The following is an 8700-nucleotide window of genomic DNA, read 5'->3' on the forward strand; positions in this document are numbered from 1 at the left end:
AACTAGGGATGGCCTGAAGTCTGGGGGCCCAGGCTGCCAGTTCTGTGGATGGGAGTGGGAACTTATAGTTCTTTTCCCAGGCCCATTCATGGTTACCCATGGATCAATCAGCATGCACTTCCTCCCCTCCGAAGCTCATAAAAGCTCCAGGCTCAACCAGACTCAGACATCGGGATGACCTGCCTGCAGAAAGGAGCTAGCTACCATGAGTCTTTTCTCAGCTGAGGGCTGAGCAGAAGTTGGGACAACCTGCCTGCAGAGAGGAGCTACTCACTGTGGGTCTCCTGAGAGCTGTACTGCAGTTCAATAAAGCACCTCTTCACCTTGCTTACTCTTCACTTGTCTGTGTACCTCATTCTTCTTGGATGCGGGACAAGAACTTGGAAAACACTGAAAGAGCTGTAATCCAAATGGGGTTGAAACACACCCCTTGTTTGCCACATTGTGGTAATGAGAAGGGAAGAAGAGAGAGGGAGAGAAGAGTTGCAGCCCTTTGGGGTGCCCAGACCAAGGAGCTTCCTGAGCCAGGGCTGTGACACTCACTTTGGGGCTTGGCAGTCCCTGGCTTCTGGGCTCCAAGTTTCTGGGCACCACCACGTTCCCCAGTGCCAGCAGTAGAAGCTGCTTGTCATATGCCTGGTGCAGCCATGGCCTCGCAGGGAGCTGCCACCCATTTGGTGCCTGGAGCTGGCCTCTCTGCCACAGCTGGCATGCCTGGCTGTGTGCAGTGGCTGGATCCCATACTCACTTGTATACCCCTCACTACTCTGCACCTGGCTCATCCTTGGCAGATGTGGGATCCAGGATGGTAGTGCGAGCTAAGTGCAACCTGCCAGGCTGAATGGGTAGAATGAGCCCAATAGGCCCAAGCAAGACTTGGGCAACTGCACTGCTGGCCACAGAAGTTTCTGGCCAGAAAAGTGACACCCCAAGAATCCCATGACACCTCCAGGGCTGAAGCCAGTCCTGATGTCCTCCATGTTTTAGTGCAGTGGCTACAGAGCTGGTTTTGGTGTCAGACATACCTAGATTTGGGTCCAGATTTTGCCAGTTACAATTATCTGTGGGACTTTGGGGCAAATTCTCAACCTTTCTGTACTTGTTTTCTTGTCTGTATTAAGCTGGGGGGGGAGTGGGGGAGGGGGCACTTAACTTGTGAATTACCGTGAGGATTTCAATGAGTTATTTCATATAAAACACTTGAGAAAATGCTGGGCACATAGTAGGTGTTTAATAAATATTAGATTTTAAAAAATTTTTGTTTTAAAATTGTAAGTGGACAAATTATAGTTGTATATATTTATGGAGTACAAAGTGATATGATTTGTGAATACAGTGTGGAATAATTTAACCTAATTAACATGTCTCTCACTGCAAACACTTATTTTTTTGTGAAAATCTTAGCAATTTTTGAAATGCACAATGTTATTATTTAGTATATTTGTCACTCTGTGCAATAAATCTTAATATATCTCAAAGTAAAAACCAAAAAACAAAACATTTTCCTCCTGTCTGACTGATGCTTTGTACCTTTGACCATCCTCTCCCTCAGCCTCTACTAAAGACCATTCTACTCTTTGCTTCTTTGAGTCTTTTGATTGTTTTAGAGTCCACAAATAAGTGAGAACATGTGATATCTGTCTCAGTGTCTGGTTTATTTTGCTTAGCTTAATACTGTCTGATTCCATCTGCGTTGTTGCAAATGACAACATTTCTTTCTGTTTTTAAGGCCAAATAGTATTTTATTGTGTATATATACCACATTTTCTTTATCCATAAATGTCACTCAAAAGAAGGTGTACAAATGGCCAACAGATATATGAAAAACGCTCAACATCACTTAGCATTAGGGAAATGCAAAGTAAAGCACAAGGAGATATGACCACACCTGTTAGAATGGCGATTATTAAGAAGACAAGTGCTGATGAAGACGTGGAGAAAGGTAACCCTGTGTACTGTTGGTGGGAATGTAAATTAGAACAGCCATCATGGAAAACTGCATGGAGGGTCCTCAAAGAGCTAAAAATAGAATTACTATAGGATCCAGCAATCCCCATTCTGCGTATTTACCCAAAAGATTTGAAACCAGCATGTCAAACAGATGTCTGCACTCCCATGTTCACTGCAGCACTATTCACAATAGCCAGCAATGATATGGAATCAATCTAAGTATTCATCAGCAGATGAATGCATATTAGATATTACCATTGAAAATAACCAGAAAATGGGAATAATGATCACAGGGCTGTTGAGAAGACTACACATATAATGTGACCATCACAATCCCCAGAGTGTTTTTGTTGTTGTTTTTACAACAGGCTAGATTGGAAACAGCATCACAATCCAATGAGGATCTTTTAAGTCGGTTCTAGAGATCCATACAATGGAATGTGAAAGAGCCATTAGAAAGTTGTTGTAGGAGGATATTTAAAGGTGAACTTGGTTATTCTCTAACATGAAGTGAAAAAAAATCAGCTAAAAATGTATGTGTAGGGCCAGGCGTTGTGACTCAAGCCTGTAATCTCAGCAGTTGGGGAAGCTGAGGTGGGAGGATCACTTAAGGCCAGGGGTTTAAGACCAGCCTAGGCAGCATAGCAAGACCCTGCCTTTACAAATTAAAAAAAAAAAAACAAAAATTAGCCAGGTGTGGTGGTGTATACCTGTAATGCCCCCTTCCCAGGAGGCTGAGGCAGGAGGATTGCTTGAGCACAGGAATTTGAGGTTGTAATGAGCTGTGATTGCAGCACTGCACTCCAGCCTGGGTGACAGAGAGAGAGAGTCTCTAAAAAAACAAAACAACAAAACAGAAAACATGGCCTCAAATCCTTTGACCTTCTTCCCATGACCTCAACCCTTGAATCTGGACAGGCATGTGACTGCTTTGATCAACAACTGTGGCAGAAATGACACAATGTAGCTTCCAAAACTAGGTCATAAAAGGCCATGGAATTTTCCTTCACTTGCTCAACCTCCATTCTTGGAGACTGAGCCTTAAGGTAAGAAGTGCAACTACCCTGAGGCCGCCATACTGTGAGGAACCCTAAGCCACATGAAGAAGCTATGCATAGGCACTTGGGGCAACGGCCTCAGCAGACTTAGCCCAGTTCACGAGCCAGACATATGAATGAAGAAGATTCTAGAAGATTCTAGTCTCCAGCTGTTTGAGTATTTCTAGCTGAGACTTCAGACATCACAGGAGCAGAGATAAACCATCCCTTATGTACCCTGTTCAAATTTCTGATTCACAGAATCTGTGAGCATGATTAAATGGTTATTCTTTCCCAGCAAATTTGTGGTGGTTTGTGATATAGTGCTAGAGAATGGGAATGGGGGATTTTAGGATATTTTTATTCTTTTAACTCTACATTTCTGAAACTTTACTTTTTCATGGTGAGTGTATGTTTTTGTGACTAAGAAAATATTTATAAGGAAATATTTATTGAGTGAATAAATAAAGAAAAAATAAATGAATGAAAATGGGAGAGAGGAAGAGAGGGAGGGAGAAAAGAGGGAGGAAGCTGTTTTGTGGGAAGGCCCCGACTCCAACCCTTTCAGGAATTACTGACTTCAGATAAGTGTCCCTTGAACCTTTCTTTCCTCCATGTACCATTCCTTGAGCCACTTTGTTCTCAGGCCATGACCAAAAGGCAGAGCATTCAATGACTCTCAGTGAGACAGAGCTGGGTTTGAGTCCGATGGCTCTACCTCTTACTGCCTGTATGTCTTTTTACAACTCATTCACCCTCTCTGAGTGCATTTCAGAAAGTGGGGTGCACACAAACACTTGGACATGTGGGAGAAGCCTGATTCAAACCTAGAGCTGGCTGACTCTTGCCAGAGCAGCCCCTCTTTCTCCATTAAGGGGGTCCAGGACACAGCCTCGAGGGACATTGGGAGAGGGGGCTACCCTCAGCCAGCCCCATCCTGGGAGCCCTCTGTGTGGGCTGCCATTGGGCCAAGGTGCCGGGCACAGAGAGGGGAGGCTGGGGCCCAGGCAGAGGCCGGGGCTGCTCCAGTCCCTCCAGGAAGCCAAGCGATCCCTCCCGTAAACCTTTCACCTCTGCATGCTCTGAATGAAGCCATTCAGAGGAAGAAACCTGACCAGCACATGTTTTATGCATGGTCCGGCTGTGCCAGCAGGGGTGGGTCTCCCAGGGTGGTATTATTTTTAGCTGGAGCATGTGAGGGGGCTGGGGACTTGAAAGAAGCAGGCTGGTCACCCACTTGTCCATCCTCTTCACCCAAGGACCCCCATCCTTGCCGGGTGACCATGGGCAGTACTAACATGGTCTGTGCCCAGCACTGGGGGTGCTGCCCACAGAGCCAGGCCTCTGCCAAGGCTTGGGGGGTAGGTGGTCTCGTGGCCCCACGCTGTCTGTTGTGCAGCCAACGAAAGCAGCTGGTCACCTCCACACCTGTGTGCCCTCCCACCTCCAACGGGGGCTTGCTCCCTCACTTTCACAGGTGTCGGCTCCGGGTAAGGCTAAACCCTTGGGAGGGGAACAGGCACCTTTCTGAGACTGCATGAGAGGATGTCACCTTTAGCAGCCTTTCAAAATTTCTCTGCGGCTGCAACACATAATCTGGTTGCTGGGGGTGGCTGGCTTTCAGCACTCCCAGTTTCTTCCTGGACAGCGGCCCCAGCGGGTAGAGTGTCCGCTTCAGGGGAGAGTGTCAGGGAATCCTGGGTCATTAACATCTTTCACTGTCAAGTTTCCACCCTGTTTCTCGGCCTTCCTGCCTTGTTTTCCACCAAGTTTCCACTGCAATGTGGCTAGCATTTATCGAGCACCTACTGTGTGCCCGGTGTTTTCACACATCATTGCTTTCCACCTGCACCTGTGCCTCTGGGATATGTACTGCTGTGGACCTCATTTTTCCTAAGGGGAAACTGAGACTCAGAGAGAGAGAGAGTGACTTACTTGGGGCCACACAGCAAGTTATGGCAGAGTTGGACTCAGACCCAACCCTGCCTGACCCAAGGAACACAGTGCACTTTGAGGTCTCTGACCTGGTAATATCTTTAGGTTAAGAGGCCAAACTCAAGGCTTGGGGGTGTCTTCTCCTTGCTGTGTTCTCTCCTCTTAAAGAATCATCAGAAACTTTAAAATATAGGCATGAGGATCTGTGCAGATCATATTTTTCAGTTGGAGAAACTAGATGGAGGCAACAGAGGCCCAGAGAGAAGAGGACACTTCTTCAAGGTCACTTAGTGCCCCAGGGCTGACCCAGAACCCAGGCTCCTTCTGTTTCTGCACAGGACTCCCCAGTCGCCTGACCTCCCCGGGCCTCCCTCTGCCCACCTGCCAACTGGAGTGGTCACTCAGCTTGGCTCCCAGGCCATTGTGGACGGGAAGGGGCTTAGGGAGTGGACAGGCTTGCGTTCCCGACGCTAGCCATGGGAACCTTCTCTCCTGCTTGGCCCACGCTCACCACACACTCTGAGCCTGGTCAGCTCATGACCCCTAGGGCAACTGCCTGTCTCCCTGCGTTTGAAATGTCTGGGTTGTGGAGGGTCTAGCCAAGAGCACTTGTTGAGTTGTTACTGTGTGGATGAATGGTAAATGCTAATACTACGCAGGTGACTGATAGCCTTAGCCATCAGAAAGTTCTCCAGGTTTTCCTTTTCTTTTCTTTTTTTTTTTTGGAATGGAGTCTTACTCTGTCGCCCAGGCTGAAGTGCAGTGGTGTGATCTCGGCTCACTGCAACTGCCTCCCAGGTTCAAGTGATTCTCCTGTCTCAGCCTCCCGAGTAGCTGGATTACAAGCACACACCACCACGCCTGGCTAATTTTTGTATTTTCAGTAGAGACAGGTTTCACCATCTTGGCCAGGCTGGTTTCAAACCCCTGACCTCAAGTGATTCACCGCTGTCAACTCTCTAGGTGCTGGGATTAGAGGTGTGAACCACTACGCCCGGCTGGGTCTTTCAATTAGAGAGAATTCAGTGGAGGGAACGGATTAGAGAGATTACAAGAGACATGAGGGCTGAGAAGCCAAGCAGAGAAGGGTTAAGCCAGCCCAGAGGTTAGCCACTGCGGGAGACTGCTACCAGGAGGCTGGAAGGAGAGAGAGGAGGTGGAGTTGTGAGAGCTTGAGAACTGGGTCTGTGCAGCAGGAAGCTGAATTTGAAGGTTAGCGGGAGCTCTCTGTTGGGGGCTGAGAGCTGACACAGTGATGTTGGGGACACCACAGGAAACACAGTGAGGGGAGAAACACTTTAGCTTTTCCCTCCCCTGGCTCTCTACAGTGCTGCCCATTGGCCAAACCAACCCAGAAACCAGGTGGCCAAGAAGTCCGGGGAACGTCTCTCCTGGATTCAGAGCAGAGCGGAAGGGCAGAGATAAGACCCGATATCAAACGGGCAGGTGAGTGGCACAGGAAATTCACATCACTAAGGAGGATCCAGTACTAAGTGTGGTAATAGCAATCACTGATTAATGGCATCACTTGGGGCTTTCCCTGCAGTGGCGCCCTTGCACTGGAAGAACTCGCTTATGGGTGAGGAGGCGAAGGCACAGTGCCGTCTGCATGGTCACTCAGAGGGGAGAGGAGAAGCGGCTGTCACCCTGCCTCCTGCTCTGAACTCTGCTGTCCCTTCCAGGCTGCAGATGCCCTCCAAGGCTGGTCTCCACCTGTCCTTAGGAGACCATGGCTCTGGGTTGAGGGATGCCTCCCTCTAACAGCACTGCACATGGAATGTGGAGTTCTCAATAAAGGGTAGTTATTAACACATCCATGGCCCCATCTCATGGCTGAGAAAATGGAGGTGCCAGCAGGTTAAGGGACACCCCCTCTCCCCTGCCAGGTTTCCTAGCTCACTGGTGGCAGTGCTGGGAGCTTGAAACCATCAATTCTGGCTCCAGAGCATTGCTCTTAACTTCTGGGGTCCCTGCCCCATCCAGGATACTCCCTGGCACTCCCTGTGGTCATTGTTGGGATCCACACCCAGGCCCCTCTCTGGCTCATTAACTCTGCCAGGATGGCTGGGCTGCCTGGGCTCAGGCGTGACCCGCACGCCCAATTAGAGGGATTCAAAACGCCGTTTACTTATCAATGACCTAAGCTCATTTGATTATGAAGGATGGAGCCCAAACTGTTCTCCGAAGCCACTGTCGTCCCTCAGCTGTGCCAAATCCTCTTTTGATCTGCTAATCCTGAGTTTATAAGGTTAGGAGATAAGCAGGTGGAATGAAATTCTGTTCTTTTTTGGTCCACCTAAGTGGCCATGAAACCCCTAACCATCATAGACCTCCCGGGCCCCTGTGGCCTCTCTGTCTGAATAATTCAGACGGTGTGTGAAGGAAGTCCCCTCAGTCCCTGGTATGCGCAGGCCATCTGGGGCAGGCAGTCCCCACCGATCAGCCTGGCTCCTCCTTCTCCCGCTCTTCCTTTTTTTTTTTTCCCTCCTCTTTCTTGTACCGGCTTCCTTATGCTCACCTAAGACTTGGGAAAACCAGGTAGACACCCCAGCCGGTGACCCGCCAAACTGTGGGGACCTGCTCCTCCTTGCGCCTCCTTTTGTTCCAGGCACAAATAGATCCCTCCACCTCAAGCCCCAATGCATGATATTCACCATGAATAGGTGACAGATCCTGTCCCTAAGGCATTTCCATTCTAGTGGGGGACAAGACTTCAGCCACTTGAGCCCAAACCATACTTAGGGTGTTCTTGTGGAGAAAGACCCCAGGTATTTACGACGCAATGCTCGCTGAAAGAGCTGAGAGACTCCTCAGCCAGACAATGGGGGTGTCAATCCCAGCTTTCACCAGCTGTGTGACCTTGGGCAACCAGTTAGCCTCTCTGAACCTCTATTTCTTCATTAATAAAATGGGGATAATGAAGGTACCTGTCATCACAAATTTAATTCTCACAATAAGAAGCAAATGGGGACACTTATAGCCTGGTACAGAATAAACCCTTAATAAAGGACGTTTGTGATGACTTCTGTTCTCTGTAATTACAAGGACAGCTTACACTGTACAGCACTCCCCACTTGCCCATTCTGTGGTGGGTCTGCGGCTGCTGTCTGTCCCCACAGACCTCAGACACAAATTGGGAGGACCCTGCTATGTTTCTTATGCCAACGATGGGAGAGAGATCCTGGGAAAAGGGATTGAGATCCAAATGGTTGGTGGTCTCAGGGAGACACTGCCCCGTGCTCTTGCAAACAGCTCTGGCTGCCACTCAAGCTACAGACTGACAGGGCTACAAGGGAGAACTCAGCAGGTCAGAAGAGGCCCGGGCCACTTTGAAGTGAAACAGTCTCATGGTTCAGCCCGAGCCTGACAGGTTGGAGAGCTGGGTGTGGAAGGCAGGTGTCCTGACCTATTTAACATGGAATTCGTGCTTTAGATGCAAGAGGCTTTCCAGGGCAGAAGCTGGACCCAGGGGAGAAGAGAGAGGCTGAAGCAACATGGCCTGCTTGCCTTCCACTGGGGGGTGGCAGAGAGGGATGAGGACAGGAACACTGCTTTGGAGTCTGGAGACTGCTTCCATCCTCATTGTACTTCATACCAGCTCTCAGTCCTTGGCCAATTTGCCTCACCTGGATGAGCCCCCCTTGGCCTGGCGCCTAGCCTCTCTGTTTTTCAACTCTGAGTTCCTTTGAGCTGAGATAGCTTTATTCGTCTTGGTATAACCCATATGTCAGTAGAGATCACCCCATTTTTAAGAGGTACACGAAATAGATGTAAACTC

The sequence above is a fragment of the Trachypithecus francoisi genome, unplaced genomic scaffold, assembly GCF_009764315.1.
Source record: "Trachypithecus francoisi isolate TF-2019V2 unplaced genomic scaffold, Tfra_2.0 Lachesis_group10, whole genome shotgun sequence".
Classification (NCBI taxonomy): Eukaryota; Metazoa; Chordata; class Mammalia; order Primates; family Cercopithecidae; genus Trachypithecus; species Trachypithecus francoisi.